The sequence below is a fragment of the Canis lupus genome, chromosome 1, assembly GCF_011100685.1.
Source record: "Canis lupus familiaris isolate Mischka breed German Shepherd chromosome 1, alternate assembly UU_Cfam_GSD_1.0, whole genome shotgun sequence".
In the NCBI taxonomy this organism is placed as follows: Eukaryota; Metazoa; Chordata; class Mammalia; order Carnivora; family Canidae; genus Canis; species Canis lupus.
The window spans coordinates 73,252,011-73,270,451 of NC_049222.1; the positions used below are offsets into that span (position 1 = coordinate 73,252,011).

Genomic DNA, 18,441 nt, shown 5'->3' on the forward strand with positions numbered 1-18,441 from the left:
ACTCACAACTCTTATTTCCAATGTGTGTGATCCTTTCCCTCTTACAGAAATATTTGTACAGAGTAATTTTTAGGTATATATATATATATATATATATATATATATATATACCTAAAAATATAGGTAAATATAGGTATAGGTATATATACCTAATATATATATATATATATATATATATATATATATATATATATACACACACACACACACACACACTCCTAAAGTTATCTCCTTAGGAGATATATATATATATTCTCCTCCCACACACACACATTTCAGAATGAAAAAGGTACTAGAGCCATGGGCTGAATATTCAACAGCAATTTTTGTGTTTATGATGTGGGATGGAAAGAAATAGAAATTAAACCTCTCTTCTTTCCACAAGCCACATTCAGACTGGCTCCAAGTGAAGGGTTTTCACACAGGCCAGTTTCTGTACTATGAATTTACCCACTTTTCAACCAGTCTTGAGAGATATTTTAGTCTCAGCATCTGGTCGAGGTCATCTCTCAAGCACAAGTGCACCACTGTGCCAGTCCTGGGGCTGTTTTATTTGATGAGGACCACAGCTCTCTGGCAGATAGGCTCTGTTTTGATTTCCTAAACCTCTTGGAGGTGAAGGAAGGTTTGCTGACTGTGGTCAGGAAGGTCCCAATTATGAATGATTCCCTAACCAAGTGTTGAAACACTGTACTTTGTAATTAAAATGCAAAATACACAAACTGCCAAACCTAGAAGAATTTTTTTTCAGGAATTTTCCTTGAAAGCTTAGCTTCATAGTTCCTTCAAGCATCTTCTCTCTAAATTTACTTTGATTCTTTTAGTCTGCCATAAACAAAATGATCTTGTTTGATCCCTTTGATTGATACTGTCTCTCAAGAAATATGGATATGATTTATGCTATTTATAGAATACATTTCAGAGACTTGCTTTTTTTCACATATATATCTCAAATCTTGTCATCATTCTACTTTGCTGCTGCTGTGCAAACTCTGTGCTACCAGGAAAAAGAAGGAAAATATAACTCGAGAGAAAGCATTTTTTTCCTTTTAATCTAGTAAAACTTTGCTCTGTGTATTGTAAGACTCTGTTATTGGGTGCATACAAGTTTAGAACACCTTTTTTTTTCATAAATTTATTTTTTATTGGTGTTCAATTTGCCAACATATAGAATAACATCCAGTGCTCATCCCATCAAGTGCCCCCCTCAGTGCCTGTCACCCAGTCATCCCCACCCCTACCAACCTCCCCTTCCACCACCCCTAGTTCATTTCCCAGAGTTAGGAGACTCTCATGTTCTGTCTCCCTTTCTGATATTTCATACTCATTTTTTCTCCTTTCCCCTTTATTCCTTTCACTATTTTTTATATTCTCTAAATGAATGAGACCATATAATGCTTGTCCTTCTCCGATTGACTTATTTCACTCAGTATAATACTCTCTAGTTCCATCCATGTCGGAGAAAATGGTGGGTATTTGTCGTTTCTAATGGCTGAGTAATATTCCATTGTATACATAAACCACATCTTATTTATCCATTCATCTTTTGATGGACACCGAGGCTCCTTCCACAGTTTGGCTATCGTGGACATTGCTGCTAGAAACATCAGGGTGCAGGTGTCCCGGCATTTCATTGCATCTGTATCTTTGGGGTAAATCCCCAACAGTGCAATTGCTGGGTCGTAGGGCAGGTCTATTTTTAACTGTTTGAGGAACCTCCACACAGTTTTCCAGAGTGGCTGCACCAGTTCACATTCCCACCAACAGTGCAAGAGGGTTCCCCTTTCTCCGCATCCTCTCCAACATTTGTGGTTTCCTGCCTTGTTAATTTTCCTCATTCTCACTGGTGTGAGGTGGTATCTCATTGTGGTTTTTATTTCTATTTCCCTGATGGCCAGTGATGCGGAGCATCTTCTCATGTGCTTGTTGGCCATGTCTATGTCTTCCTCTGTGAGATTTCTGTTCATGTCTTTTTCCCATTTCATGATTGGATTGTTTGTTTCTTGGCTGTTGAGTTTAATAAGTTCTTTATAGATCTTGGATACTAACCCTTTATCTGATATGTCATTTGCAAATATCTTCTCCCATTCTGTAGGTTGTCTTTTAGTTTTGTTGACTGTATCTTTCCTGTGCAAAAACTTATCTTGATGAAGTCCCAATAGTTCATTTTTGCTTTTGTTTCTTTTGCCTTCATGGATGTATCTTGCAAGAAGTTACTGTGGCCAAGTTCAAAAAAGGGTATTGCCTGTGTTCTCCTCTAGGATTTTGATGGAATCTTGTCTCACATTTAGGTCTTTCATCCATTTTGAGTTTATCTTTGTGTATGGTGCAAGAGAGTGGTCTAGTTTCATTCTTCTGCATGTGGATGTCCAATTTTCCCAGCACCATTTATTGAAGAGACTTTTTTCCAATGGATAGTCTTTTCTTCTTTGTCAAATATTAGTTGACCATAAAGTTGAGGGTCCACTTCTGGATTCTCTATTCTGTTCCATTGATCTATGTAGAACACCTAATCGGTGAATTAAATCAGTTATCATTATGTGGTGACAATCTTTATTCCTAATAATGTTTGTTGATTAAAGTGTATGTTGTTCCGGGATCCCTGGGTGGCTCAGCGGTTTAGTGCCTGCCTATGGCCCAGGGCGTGATCCTGGAGTCCCGGGATCGAGTCCCACGTCGGGCTCCTTGCATGGAGCCTGCTTCTCCCTCTGCCTGTGTCTCTGCCTCTCTCTCTCCCTCTCTGTGTCTCTCATGAATAAATAAATAAAATCTTTAAAAAAAAATAAAGTGTATGTTGTCTGCTAGTTAACATAACTATAGCAACTTTCTTTTAGTTAGTAGTATTTGTCTGCTGTATTTTTTTCCCTATATATTTTTTCCATTCTCTCCACGTCTTTCTTTTTTCTTCCACATAGCTGAATTGGCAGGAGTCAGGGCAGGAAATTAATGTGGGTCAAACAGTAAAGAGAGATAGAACTGAGACACACAAAACAAAGGACAAAATGCATTGCACTTAAAAGAGTACCTATAGAATGCTAATTATGCAAATGCTTCTACACATCTGGATACATGTTTGAGGGATGCTTAAAGAAGAAAAAGAAAGGAAAACTTTCTTTCATCAAATACCCATAGACAAAGCCAAATAACTGTACAAATGAGGAGAAAATAGCTTTCGTGTGTAAAGAATTTATAAAGAATGACTATATTTAGATGGGAAGGTAATCAACTGATTATAAAAAAAAGGAGCAGGGATCCTTCTCTCTCTCTCTCTCTCTCTCTCTCTCTCTTTCTCTCTCTCTGTGACTATCATAAATAATAATAATAAAAAAAGGAGCAAAAGGTATGAATAGGCAATTCATAGAAGAAGAAATGTGAACTACCAATAAACATATATTTAAATGTACAACTTTACTAGCAACTAAGGAAGGAAATGCAAATTAAAATGAGCTTTTATCTTTTACCTGTTAGAATAGAACATACTTCAAAATTAGATAAAATTATATATTGATAAGGGGGAAGGTATTATATATTGATGGGGGAAGGTACCTCTCCCTCTAAATGATATTGCTGGTCAGGATTTAAGTTTCTATTGCCTTTTTGCAAGGTACTTTGCCAAACCTTCTAAACTTGAATGTATCTTTTGAGCCAAAAATCTCACTTATTGGTATCTGATCAAGAGAAAGCCACATGTGTATGAGGGAGGCATGTACAAATCTATTCCCTGGTGGTATTTTATGGAATAGTTTTTTAAAAAAAGGAACCTTGAATTTCCACTAATGGGGTAATAATTTCATAATCCATCCTATGGAATATTATGCAGCAGTTTTTTAAATGCAAGAAATCCATACTTAACACTTATGAAACTACCTAAAGACTTTAGCCAATTAAAAATGTCCACAAAGTAAAGAATTATTCTATTTATATAAACAATACTGATTTGAAACAAAAATATTTATTACTATAGTTTCATATGTAAGTAGAATAAATTGAGTGGATACATGCTAAATTCACAGAAATGCATCACATGGTAGTAAAAGAACTGGGAATGGAGGTACTGTTTTTAGGGTAAATATTTGCATCTATATTATTTCAATTTCTTAGAATCAGAAATGAATTTATATTTTACTCTTCATTTAAAAGAATTGTTTTTAAAAAAGATGATTTTACATTTGACTAATGGCTGAATTTTCAGTATGCTTTGATTTCACTGTTTAGATAAATTAGATCATAGCTTTTAAAGCAATGATAAAATTCTTCTCTAAACTTACAGGAAGAGGCTAGCACATACAAAATCTTTTGGTTGACCAGTGTGCAAAGCAAATTTAAAATTAACTTCAGCCTTAAGGAAGAAGCTTTGTGTCTAGAGTGAAATGAATAATTGGGAGCTATGAGCACATCTCTTTTCTTTGACACGGGGAACACTGACTCCCCTTTTCGTTAAAATCATGAGGGATTCTCAGTAGATACCACTGACCTGCAGAATGTGAATGGGACTGTCTGGAATAGTTCTTACTGTCTGTTTCATTAGATGTATCTTACTCTTCCAGGACAAAAGGCTCTTTTTCTTTTGAGTATGTCATGCATTTGGCTAGGTATTGCAAGCCTGGAGTCTGATTCTATAAAAAACATCACTATCTTTAGGATTATAAACTATGGTAGGGCCAAACCCTATAAACTGTATGATAAGTTTTAATCTTGCTTTAAAAATATGAGGCTTTTAAAAATTAAACTCAAACTCTGAGCTGCCATGGACTATAGTCTAATCTCTCACTTTACAGATGAAGAAACAGAACCAGAGGAGTTAAGTATCTCATTCAACATCACTCAGTGACTCTTAAATTCACCAGGTACACAGTGGCCCCGAACAAATCACCAATGTAGCCTCTCTCAGGGCGTACGTGTTCTTCAACTGCTACTTGTTGGAGGGACTGATCTAGAGCCACATGCTTATCTTAGGATAATTCTGGAGAATGATCAATTCTGGGCTGTTTGGGTAGAGCACCGAGCTACAACTGTCTAAACTGTCTATGGAGAACTCCGGAAGTTATTTATTGTTTACTGTTTTCAGGCTATCTTGACTTCAGACTGCCTAAATTCTATTCTCAAGTGAGATTTTTAAGCCATTATCCTTTTGAACAAAGAAGAAATTATGCTATCAATGTATAGAGAGTCTAAGGATACACATTTCTATGAAATATGGAAATTTAGAATGAAGGTTATTAGATACTTGTTAATAAATATCTCTAGTAATCTTGAGTTAGGTGCACAATTTCTGAAATATCTACTTACAGCAAAGATGAAATGAGGGTAGAGTATTGATCTTTATGTTTATTGCACTTCCTGGGTTGATATGGGATTACAATGTTATTTTAGTTTGTCTAAAGTGCACAAAACCTTTTTTGTAACTGAAATAGGATCTTTTCTTCCCTTCCCCCATTTCCTTTGTTTCTTTCCCCCTTTAAGCACGCATGTGTGTACATACACACACACACACACACACACACACACGTTATCTCCAAAAGAGAAAACAAAAACAGGACCTGGAAACTCAAAACACATTGTCATCTTTCTGCTGAAATTGTACCCAGCAACAGAGTATTTCTACATTTCCTTTCCCTTCCTCCCCCTTTGCTCAGTACAGTCCAGGGAGATTGATAAAGGCTGGAGACCCAGGCTAGCAGGCCCATTTATGACAGTCAGACCCCATTACGGGCTCAGCTGAGGACACATCTGGAACCCATTTCCTGCCAGGGGGAACGGTGGATGGCGAGTAGTAGTCAGCGTTCAGCTGAGCCTCTCCTGTCTGGCTGTTGGCTGCCTCTCCTGGCCAGAGCCTGAGAACGTGGCTGCTAGTGAAAGTGTTTATGTGTTTATGTGACCACAGGTATGTGCTCTTGGTGACAGATCTCCTGTCCCATGTCGTGTGTCCTGGCAGGCAAGTGGAACGTGGGTTAGAGCCAGAGGGAGTGCCCTCTGAGGTTGCAGTGTCACTGCCAGAAGAGGGAGTGTCCCTGGGTGTGGAACTCGGGCTTCAGGAGGACAATCAGTGGCTTTTCTTCTGGATTTGGGCTGGCTGCAGCATTTGGGAATGATACTTCCTCTGCTGTTAAATTTAGTTATGGTTTTGTCCAGTATTGGGGGGCAGGAAGACAGGCTGCCTCACAAGAGACAAGTCACTCTCTGTGTGGAAAATGGATTTTCTGAGTGTAATATCCACCCCTTAGCAGAGCCATGACCATGGTCAGGTAAAGAGGGTCTCCTCTCCACCTGTCAGAGAACTCAGAGCCTTGAGACATTCAGTGAGCTGGGGGAGAAAGTGTCCCACAGATCAAGATGGCATCTGTGACATCTGTGGGGAGCCCAATCACAGTAGAAATGTTCCATCTGCTTCCTGAATGTTCTGGGAAAGGAAGGGGCCATGACAAAGACAAAGGGTACTGAGTGCTGCACTAGGCAATGGGAAGAATACCAAAGTGATATAAGTCACAGAATTTGTGTTCTGTTGTTATTCGATTGTGTTTACTGCTTTTTATCTTGAGATGCTTCAAACTCAGTGGGGAGATAAGGTTAAAAATGAAGTCTCCTTCATGGCTTTCTTCAGTTGTACATGTCCTCTGGAGGTGTGTCATCAGGTTGCTCTGAGTTTTTTCCCTTCTTACTCCGCACATTTTCCATTTCCTAGATTCCAGCAATCCTGGTTGTACAGGCATCCCCTGGTCAGTAAACCCAGACGTGGGCCATTTAATATCCATGGACCTCTCCCTCTTGCCCCCAGGTGCCTTGAGGTGCAGTCCCATGGTGAATCCACCACCCTCCTCTTTGTATCAGCACTTTTAAATCACCCACCTGGTAGCCCAAGTTAGAAAGCATTTTTTGACAGTCCCTTCTTTCTCGATCTTTCTCTATCTAATATGGTACACAAGTGCCATCCTTTTGACTTTCTTTTGAAATATCTCCTGAATGCATTGCCTCTCCACCATTTTCAAAGCCTTAGTTTAAGTATTCTGCATTTCTCCCTGGACTGTCAATGATTCCTGGCAATGCACAGTATGATGAGAACAAATGTTCCCTTTTCATAAGAAATCTTCTGTAACATCTCCTTTAGCACCCTGAAATGAAATTCATAAATAATGTAATCTATCTGAACACGTTTTGAAAATTCACATAAGGCTCAAAGGTTGATGTGAAGGGAAAATACAGTTAAAGAAATTTGTACTAGCTTAATACACACTTCAGTACATGAAGACAGAAGTAAGTGGTCAGTGACTATACCCACGTGAAGAATCGTCAGGAATGTGACAACTGTGAGTGCAATCCACTCTATGCGTGTTCTAGAAGTGGTTCAGATACTGAGAGTGATGCTGCTGTGAGGGACATATTTTCCAGTAAGGTGAAGGCTCAGGCAAATTTCTGAACCCAACAAAGTACAGTCTCCGCCCCCCCACCCCCACCCTGATGCCAAGGTTGCGTTCTTGGAAAATTCAGCCGTCTATTAAAATGATACCAAAAAGTTATTTTGTTTTTATATGTAAATGTTTAGCAGGACATTTGAAAATGATTCAGGACACAGGACAACTCTTCACGACTCCAGCATTGTAGGACAATTGGCATCCCCAATCTGTTCCCACTCACTGCCAGAAGCACCCCAAATCCTTGCAACAGCCAAGAAACCCCTTCACAAGTTTCCAGAGCATACCGTGGCAGGTAATAGGAGTCTACTTCTACTGGGAGTCACTACAAAATCTTAATTTATTTATGTTAACTTTTACTTGCTCAGGCAATCTACCTTTCTTTGTAAAAAATGAAGATGAATCTTTGTAAAGATGAATCTTTGTACCTTTCTTTGTAAAAAATGAAGGTGAATCTAAATTTCTTCTGACTTCCACTCCCACCCTGGTCTACCTCACTATCATTTGCAGAAGTAACCATGGTCAATTGCTTAGTATTATTATTCCAGGATATTTATTATATGTTAACCTGCAACTTATGTTCCCCTAGAATACATAGGATACCTGTTATGAGTTGATTGTGTCCTCTGAATATTTGCATGTGGAAGTCTTAGCCCTTATTTGGGTATGCGATTATTAGAAAAATAATGAGGTTAAGATGAGGTCATCCTGGAGGAGGGTGGGCCTCTAATTCAACATTACTTATATTCTTATAAAAAAGGGGACATTTGGACTCAGACACGGCACACAAGGGGAATGCCATGTGAAATAAAGGCAAAGATGGGGTGATGCCTTGCAAACCGAGGAATGATGAAGATTGCCAGCTAACGAGCAGAACCTAGGGGAGAGGCATGGGGCAGATTCTTCTCATAGGCCAAGAAGGAAGCAACCCTGCTGACACTCCTCTCTCAGACTGAGCCTCCAGAACTGGGAGACGCTACATTTCTGGTGTTTAAGCCACGCACTTTGTGATACTTTTCAATGGCAGCCTCAGCAAAGACATACAATACTATTCTGTGTCTCTGAGCTTTAGGTGACAGACAAGAAACAAGCAGAATTAAGACAAGCTGAGGAGGAGGGAGGCCTGGGGCTCCTACAGGTTGAATGACCTCCCTCTGTGGAGGTGTCAGCAGGCTGGAACCAGAAGCAGAAGCGCACTTCGAGCAGAGATGCTTGCATTCACATTGCCTTTCCCGTGAGTCCCATCTCGCAGCAAAAGACGCATCTATTAAGTCAGATTTGCAATCAAGTTGTTTTTATCGAAAAAAGAAAGTTGCAATTAGTTTCGAGCCTTCTTTCAGGCAGTAGGTTTGAGAAATGAAAATAATGAATAACTCAAACTGTAGCTGGAGCATGACAGACTTTTAACTGGCTGCAGTTTATAGCCTGTGTGGCTGGGAGAAATGAGATCTCCATCTCATTCTAGATCCTTCTCTATACCTTGCTAAGCATGCATGATGAAATGGGTTCCATAATACTGCCTGAAATGTACAGCATGACATACTACTGATGGAAATGAAATGAGCAGTTCAAAATCACGGGCCCTGAAAGAAAAAGCAGACCTTATAATATCCAGTTTCAAAAAGTAATGTATTTAAAAACAATTTGCAAACTGGAAAGGCAATTAAAAGGGTCCTTTTACTCTACTGTGCCATGTGTCACAAACTTTAAGCTTTGAGAGTTGCTCATTGCATCTAAGATTGAGCCAAAGACATTTGGCTTCAGCAAAAACTAGGAAAAGCACTGCTAAAATGATCATATTCTATGTAGTACTTTGAATACTTTCAATGATGACAGATTCTTCTGAAAGCAGGGTCTGTGGAATATGCCTCTCTTATAGTATTTCACCCTGAAATATTTATAGGAATGTTTCTGTATACTTTAAGATTTTATATTCTAAATGGAAACTTCCAAATATCAAAAATAGTATTAATTTTCTAAAATAGTGTAAGCTACACACAAAAAATAGTGTAAGCTAATATTATTAGCCTGTATTATTTTGTTCTTCATTCAGAATAAAGTATATTAGTGCATAAATAATAGAGATACATATTTTATTATAGAATTGTACAATTATCCTGTGTACTCAGTATCATAGAGATGTAAACTTATAGTTCCATCAACATGTCTGAAATTGACAGGTTTAAAATTAAAATGTGAACACCCCTTTTTTGTATATGAGTTTGTTTCTTGCTTTTCTGGTGTCTTTTAACATGCAGAGATTACCAAAGTCTTAGTATTTCTCTTATCCCTAATTGTCATAGTTATTTGTCACTAATGAAATTGTTTGGAATAAGTAAAGCAACTTTGCCAGTTAAGCAAGATAATCATGTAGCACTATAAAGAAAGGAGCATTGAATATTTTATCCAGGAATGATCACTTCTGTCTTGTGACACCATTGAAGCTCCTTGAGAGGGTGACAGGAAGAGAGAGACAAACCTCACTCTAACTGTAGCAGCTTTCTGGGCATAGTGTCTTTTACTCAAAGCACTTTGTAGATTTATCGCCCTTCATAAACACAATCAACTCTAATCAAAGCCCTTTAGTGCTTTTTGAGTCGCGTGTTGAACAATTCAAGATGAGCTCACCACTTAGGCTCCTTTTCCTTGACATCCTTCAACATCCTTTGCTTCACCTGACTTTCTCTGCCGTCAATACTCTTCCATTTTTTCTTTCTTGCCTTCCTTCCCATCCTTTATGCCTTCAGCAACTTCCGAGTCTCTGCCTCAGGGAAACTTTCTGGGCCTTTTGCTCTCCAGGTCAGACCTCCCTACCTCCACGTGCTCTTAACACTATGATCTTTCTTTGCATGTCACAGATGTATCATCATGAGTATCTGCGTGAGCACTTGCCTGAAGTCTGTCTCTACCCCTGCTCTGTAAGCTCCACAAGCATCGGGGCTTTGATTTTCTTCACCTCTCATCTAATGGCATGTCTGGCCCATATTTGGTAATTACTATATTGCTAAATATACTTAATAAACATTGGTAAATAAATGGATGAAGGACAACATTGTAAACTAAGCATTTCTAGTTTAAAAGCCTTGTGCTAAGAGACTTATTATTATGAAAAAAAGATGATGTTTCACCAAATATCAACTTGTGCCACTCAAAACTGACCATGTGCTCAGTGGATTGACCACAGACCAACCCTCATGCTCAAGAGCAGAATGTACAGGGTGCTTTTAACAATCAAGAGCACTTCCACATAGAAGTATTTCAGTACATGTGATGAAGTCCCGTGGAAAAGGGACTTCAGATGTTGAGTTGCTTTTGTATATAGTTTTTTCATTCAAAGGCATGAACTAGGGCACTCGTTATGCCATGGTGTCAGCAGGAAATACAAGTCTACCCGGATGGTCCAGGTAAAGCGACTTCAGGAAGGCACTCTTTGCAGAGAAGAGAGACTAGACATGAGCAAGAGATGTCCAGACATGTAAAGATGTATAACAGCAGGAAGTCATTACCATCTCCCTCAGGACTGCTGGAGCCTGGGGGAAACAGTGCCATTGGAGCCCCCTAAGAGCTGGAAGCCTGAAGAAGATGGCTACTCTCGTGGGGACAATAGTCATGGAGAAATGCAGATATTGCCAAAGATATAGCACCAAACAGGGAGGAAACAGAGAAGAAATACTCTAACCCCCTCCTCTTTTCCTACCTGCTACCAGCAGTACCCCTGTTGGCTGAACCCAAGCAGAACCCAGTCAGAGGCATGCCCCTGGCAGGGGAGCCCAGATGTTGAGCCACCAGAGAGAAAGGCTGAGAATAGCTCATGGGAAGGGGTGAGAAGTGGAGAATGACAGCACATACTCTCTGCTCACGAATCTATAGGGAGAATAATCCCTGTTTGAGAAAATTCCTTAGGTATTACACTAAGCCCAGAGTGAAATGACAGTGTTCACTTGTAGGAGACTATCTTTGACCCATCTCACAAGAAAGGTTTGAAAACAATCCATAATTACAAAAGCACTGAACAGGCTAAAACTTGTTAAATATCATTGATAGCACTTTTGTTATTTTTAAATCTGTTATGTTTCAAAATACGTTTAAGGTAGATGTATCATTGTCATATATGTTCAGTTTTCTCTTAAGCTTTATCTCTCTGGATATTTTTCTATCACCGTTTGACTCAAGAACATTTTTTTTTCCTATAGGAAGGCAGGAAATGGAAAAAATTCAAGGAGAGAAATAATAATAATATACAATTTTTTGAGGTACTCTGAAAATCTATGTTACTCACCCTCAAATGCTGATCTGAATACACCATAAGTTGTAAGGCAGATACTTTTTAATATATTTTTATTACTCTAAAAAATGAAAGAGACTCTTTTCCTACCTGTAGTTCAGGGGTGAGGACTTTGCCATTTCTAATCAATAGCATGGCTATGTTACTTGGTTGGCATTTCATTTGGCAACCTATAACTAATCCTAATTTAAAAAATTTTTTTTAAATTTATGATAGTCACAGAAAGAGAGAGAGAGAGGCAGAGACATAGGCAGAGGGAGAAGCAGGCTCCATGCACCAGGAGCCTGATGTGGGATTTGATCCCGGGTCTCCAGGATCGCGCCCTGGGCCAAAGGCAGGCGCCAAACCGCTGCGCCACCCAGGGATCCCCTAATCCTAAATTTTTAAGGATGATACAGGAATTTGATGCCAAATTAGTCAGGGGTGGAGAGGTTTTCATTTTTTGGTTTTGCTTCTGTTCAACATTAGTTGAGAAGCATTAATGTGTAGCTTGGGAGGGAGGAAAATGAGTGCAGTTTGAAGGCTCTTTTGATGGTGATGAAGAATGATCCAAAGGAGGAGTTGACTGTCAGGGTTCTCTTTGGGTTTAGAGTGAGGTAATTGGTGAAGCTCAAAGCCCAGGTCCTTTAACAGAAAGTCCTCCAAGCCCCTCTTTGTGGGCTAATCTTTTGGGAAGACTGTCCAAAGCAATCTGACTGTATTGTTACAGTCAATACTGACTGTATTGTTAAGGCATCTGAGCTCTGGCCAAGTCAGACATTCCAAGGCTCCTATTTGCTGGACTGTGAATTTCAGTGCAGTTTTTAAGTACTTGACATGGTTTTCCAGTCATGTCCTAACACCCTAATAATCAGGGCTGGTCCTCTAAGTAGAGAAATTTCTTTGCTAAAATGCTCCATTCACTTCGATAGAGGTGTGTTTGTGTTACCAAATCGAAGCTACTGAAATCTTCTCTTTAAAGATATGTTAGTTATCTCCAAGAATTAGATCCCAAATAGTAACAGTTTAGGACAGAAGTTTTAAGGCAGAGAATTGAACGATGGAGACATAATGATCCCAAAACTTTCTTTCATCCTGTGGTGTACAGACATTGTAGGGTGTATGCTTCCTAACATTTTCATCCTTTTCATTCCTCCTTTTTAATTATTTTATTACATTTTCATAGAATTTTCATAGTCTCAGTGACATGTAATAGGGCAAGCACGAAGTTTAGGGTCAGAAAACACAGGTTTCAAGTTCTTGATGCAATGGCAAGTCACATAGCCTCCAGGGGTCTTACTTTCCTTATCTGTGAAATAGAGTTGTGATGTGTCATGGGCTCTACCAGACTCAAGCACTGGGAAGTGAGAAGGCAGTTCTAGAAAGTACTGAAGCTTCCTTGGTTCTGGTGAAAAGGTCCCACTGAGTCATGGCAACAGAGCATGAGATGAACAGAATCAAGTCATCAGCGTCAGACAAATTTTTCCCAGCTCCAAAACCTTTTGCAGATTTTGATCTTTAGAGCATAAAGTCCAAATGCTTCAGTGTGATGCCCGAAGACTTCCTTTCTCCAGCCACACCCGACTTTCCATTGCAGCTGGAGAGGCAGCAGCTCCTTCAGCTACATGTTCATTCTACTGTCTCTCCTTCTTCCCTCAAAATAGCCCATGCTTTTCCTGTTGTCAAGAACAGCCTCCCGTTTTTCCTCTGCCCACCCAATTTCTACTGACTGCTTCTGCAGTCTTGAATTAACTCAGCTGCCCAACTGCTTGTTTCTTGAGGGATAATGCTTTAGAGAGGGAAGAGAGAAGAAACCTGGCATCACTGAGTACGAAGAAATGCTGTATCTCTCATCTCGGTTTGTGCTCGTACCCACCCTGCAGTAGATGCTATTCCCTTATTTTACTTATGAGAAACCCAAGGTTCAGCAAAGCTAAGTAACCCGGCCAAGGTCACATGCTATTAAGGGGCTAGTGTCTCACCAAACCCAGGGCTGTGCAGTACTTGCTGCCTGCCTTTACCGATGCGCGGCTCTTCCCCTAATGCTGATGTAAGTAAACAAGCATTTATTGACTGATACAGCTTCAAAGGACTTCAAACCTTTTCCAACAACCAATGGTCAATCAGAGACTGTTAATTCCTTTGTAAACATTTGACAAGAACAGATGCCTGCACATGATATTCAGGTAGTTTTCACTTTTTCTAATCAGGTAAAGGATTTGTGATTATTTTTCTTAAACTGTACAATGGAGGAATGGTTAATTTTGTTCATATTTAAGCCTAATGAGTTGTTAGGGTGTACTTAGAACGAGCTGGCAGTCACAGTTCAGAGAAATAAATTCCACATAATTTTATTGCCAATGTAACTTTTTTAGAATTTAATTGGCTAGGTCTGATTTTTAAAATATGTCCATGTTTGGGCCTCCATTGACACTCGCGGCTAGTACTTCCTTCACGGTGGAGTGAAACTGGCCCCACGGAAGCAGGTGGGCTGCAGCTGGCTCCTGCTGAGGTTTAGGGGGTGGGGCATTTTAGACTCTCTTCTGGAGAAACTAATCTCACACCAGGCTACACGCACACCAGACAAGAAGTTACCAAACCCTGACACTCTGTCAGACACACTCTCAGAGATCTGAAACCGTGCTGGTTAAGGTTTTTTTTTTTTTTCCTTCTTCTCCTTCTTCTTCTTCTGCTTTTAAGCTGCCTGAGGTGATGATGACTCATTGCAAGGTTAACGCATTTCACCTTTCACTAAAGCTGCAGCCAAAATATTTTTCCACCTTTATGACTCACCCTTTTCCCAGGCCATTAAATTAGTAGGAGTTTAGAGAAAATATACCAGGAAGGCTGAGGCTGTCCCCCTCATTCACCTGATGAGCACGGGTGTATCCCAGCTATAACCTGGAGTCTCCTGTGTTGGCCGGGTTCAGGTTGAACTTGGACTTCAGGACTCCATGGGGTTCCGATGGAAAAGGCACTACGGTTTTTAGAACACTGCTTTTCCAGTTTCGGAGTCATAGACTTTCTCTGATTGCTACGAAAACAAGGGTCTCCTTGATGAGAAAGTGGATGTCATGAGTCAACCAGAGAAACGTGTTTCCTTGCGGTGCATTTCTAGGTCCAAGTCTTCAGAGAGCTTCTCAGTGGGCACCCTGACCTAGCTCCACCGCGCCTCCCTAAACGTGTCTTCTGCCGGTTTCCTACATTATTGTTTCAGCTAGACCATTCTTTCCATGGACTTGAAGCCTAGCCACCATCTCTTCACTGAGGATTTCCTTCCCACACCTGTGGCCAGAATGTCCTCCCTTCCTTTAATCCATCCATCTAAACCTTAACCTTCTTTCCTTCTTTCCTGGCTCAGGCTAAATCCTACCTTTTTGGTGACATCTGCTTTGACAGAAATTGCTTCCTCTCCTTTGCCACTATAAAAGTCTTTCACTGCTTTTAAGAACCTCTCTTTGCCAGTGATTCTGTAGCTTTACCTCGATGTATCTATGTGTAGGTTTCTTTTTATTTACTTAGCTTATGATTTATGCCTTTCAATTATTCTCAGCCTTCATTTCTTTGAAAATATTTTCACCTCTTTTTTCTTTGCTTCTTGATTGTCTCTCTTTTTGGAACTCTGACTAGATATAGATCAGACCTTCTTGTACGTCTGTCCAACATTCTTTGCCTCCATCATATTTTCCATGTCTTTCTTTTCTGTGCTTTGTGCCATATCTTTGGATCTGTATTCCAATTTTGACAGTATCTAATCCAAACTTCCCACTGAGATTTTTTAAAACAAGTTTATTGAGCTATAATATAAACATATAATTTGTATACATGAATTCAACCATTTTAAGGACTTTACAGGTCAATGACTTTTAGCAAATTTACCTAGTTGTGCAACCATCATCATAATCTGCTCTCAGAACATTTCTATCTCCCCATAAAATGGCTCATGACCATTTAGAGTTAATCACTATTCCCACAGCCCTAGGAAATCCACCAATCTAAATGTATCTACAGATTTGCCTCTTGTAGATAAATGGAATCATATAGTATGTGGCCTCTGTGGTTGGTTTCTTTTACTTAGTATAATGTTTCTGGGCTTCATTTATGTTGTAACTTATATCAATAGTTTGTTCTTTTCCCTACTGAATAGTATTCCACTGCATGGAAGATACCAGTTTGTTTATCCATTCATCTCTTGTCCACTGACTTTTCAATGTCTAAGACTCTACGTTTCTTTCAATAAGTTCTATCTGATTTGATTTCAAGTTGATTTCATAATAGTATTCAATCTAGTTGTTTTCTTATATTTATGCCATCATTTCATGTTAGTTATTTTAAACATATTTTTAGTTGGTTTTTAAAAATTCTAGAGACCTGAAAATCTAAGCAGTCTGAATCTGGTGTTTTCTGATGGTGTGATTCATGTTTATTCTGCCTCTGTTTCTTATGTTTGGATTGAATTCATGTTTTGTGGGAATCTTGTGTGTTCTAAATTTTAAGTCTCCTGGCCAGCACCCAAGATGACCCTTTTTCAGGTTCATTTTCAGGTTTAGAGTTTCCTAGACTTGGTGGTAGTGTAAAAATTCCTATAAAAGACTTTTTCTCCTGAACAAGAGTGGAAGAAGGACAACTTTTCTGGTTTGCTCTTTTTTTTTAATCCCCCTTTTCCCTCAAAGTATGGTTCTTTGAGTCCCAGCTCAAATAGTATATATATATACTCAAAGAGTATATAGTCCAGCGTCTCAGTTCTGAGTCTTTGATTCAGGCAGGTCCAAATCCTTGACTCTTGGTCTTAAAAACAACAGCAACAACAACAACAAAAAAAACCAAGGTCTTACCTGAGGCTACCTGAGGGTAACCAATGTACTAGTTTCCACTTATCACTTGTCTTTTCATCTTACTCTTAGTTTTTGGTCCTTTATTTTATTTAGGAATATAATCACATATACCTTTTTAAAGTGTTTTTTTTCTATTTTATATAGAATTTCTGAGTGTTTTATACCATGAAGTTTTTCAGTATTTAATGTACTTTGGAACACAGATGAACGTAAGCAGTCAGTGGTTATCTTGCTGTCCAGACATCAGTGTGTTCACATCTGAAAGTGTGTGTGTGTGTGTGTGTGTGTGTGTGTATATATATATATATATATATATATATAGTCAGTGTCTATGCTAGAAACACAAGCTCACTTATCATTAACCCAGAATTAGTGCCTGAATAGAGGAAATGTAGGTGATTTATAGAGCTAAACTGTATTTTAAGTTTAAGTAATAGCTTTTAAAGGTCACACTGAATACTTCTGGAAGGGTCATTTTTTTGTTTTTTTTTTTAGCTTTTTGACTGGTGGTATGAGACAGTAAATTTCAAGGAAGTAATACTGTAATAATTTTTGGATTTTGTGGAATATTTTCTATCTTTATTTTAATAGTTTTTGTAATACAATGTTATGCATTAAAATTCACAAACATATTTTTTTTTTTTTATTCCAAGGGTTGTATGCCCAGAATAAATGTTCCTTCCCAAAGCTGTTAATGTTGTGGCACACTGGGCCATCTTGTCTGCAGCAGGGAATAGAAGAGTTATCTTCTGATTATCCCTTTCATAGTGAGGTTCCTATTTGAGGAAGAACATAAAATTATCTGACTTTGACAGGACCCAAGGAATCTATTTAATATCCTCTTAAGGCCTAATTTGAAAGCTTCAGATATATCTGTCTTTGAAGGGTTCTATCTTATTCCTATGAATTTCTTAAGAACATTGTCTCCAGCTACTCATGTATTAATTTCCCAGGGCTGCTGTAATGAATTATCACAAACTTGGGGGCATAGAGCAATAGAAGTTTATTCTCTCACGGTTCTGGAGACTAGAAGTCTGACAGCAAGTTGTGGGAAGGGTTGGTTCTTCCTGGAAGCTCTGAGGGAGAATCAGTTCCATTTGTCTCTTCTAGTTTCTGCTATTTGACAGCAACCCTTCGCATTCCTTGACTAGTAGACACATTGCTCCCATCTCTGCCTTCTTCTTCATATGGTGTTCTCTTCTGTAGTATCTGTGTTTCCACATGACCTTCTGATAAATTATTAGATTAGGGCTCACCCTGATGCAGCATAACCTCATTTTTAACTAATTACAACTGCAAAGATCCTATTTCCAAATAGTGTCACATCCTACGGTCCTGGGTAGATATGATTTATAGAGAGATACTGTTCAATTCAGTCCAGTCCGTGCTGTGGGCTGGCCAGAATGAGTACAAGCTCCAGAGGTCTCCATTCCAGAGACCTTGTCAACACTATATGTATCCTCTCTCAGTTGAGAAGTAAGGTACCAGTAGCAGTTTCAAAGACCCAGAGATTCCTAATGTAGAGCCCAGATATAAAAGCCCTCGGAGAGAAACATCATTTTTATTGTGAAAAGCATTGGCAATCCACAGTAGCTGGGCTTTGCTGGATCCATCCATCTGGCTGTCTTGTAAAGATGCATTTCAAAAGGTGAGAAATAATACAACTTACCTATAAAAGAAATAGGGCTGGGGCTATCGGGAGCCACTGGTAAGGAGGGAGACTTAGTTTTCAAAGCTGGCAGGCACCTTGTCTAAGTCTTGAGAGTTCCTAACATTCTGGGCAATTATGAAAACAAATGGAGCAAAACTGCCTCCAGCCATGACCTTCCACCTTTTCCCAGTTCCCCCCGGATCACACAGCAAAGATCCCAGGGTCTCTACAGATATTCAGCTCCCTTTAAAACACACTCTCATAAAAACTAAGCAGTGTCAT

The 18,441-nt window shown here is 39.2% G+C and overlaps 1 long non-coding RNA gene across 1 annotated transcript; it reads left to right on the forward strand.

Annotated features, from left to right (window-relative positions):
* The first annotated feature begins 5,652 nt into the window (after window positions 1–5,652).
* Window positions 5,653–9,608, forward strand: LOC119866716. Its single transcript, XR_005353144.1, has 3 exons — window positions 5,653–5,884; window positions 7,541–7,704; window positions 8,170–9,608. It is a non-coding gene; the product is annotated as an uncharacterized LOC119866716 (long non-coding RNA).
* Window positions 9,609–18,441: the final 8,833 nt, after the last annotated feature.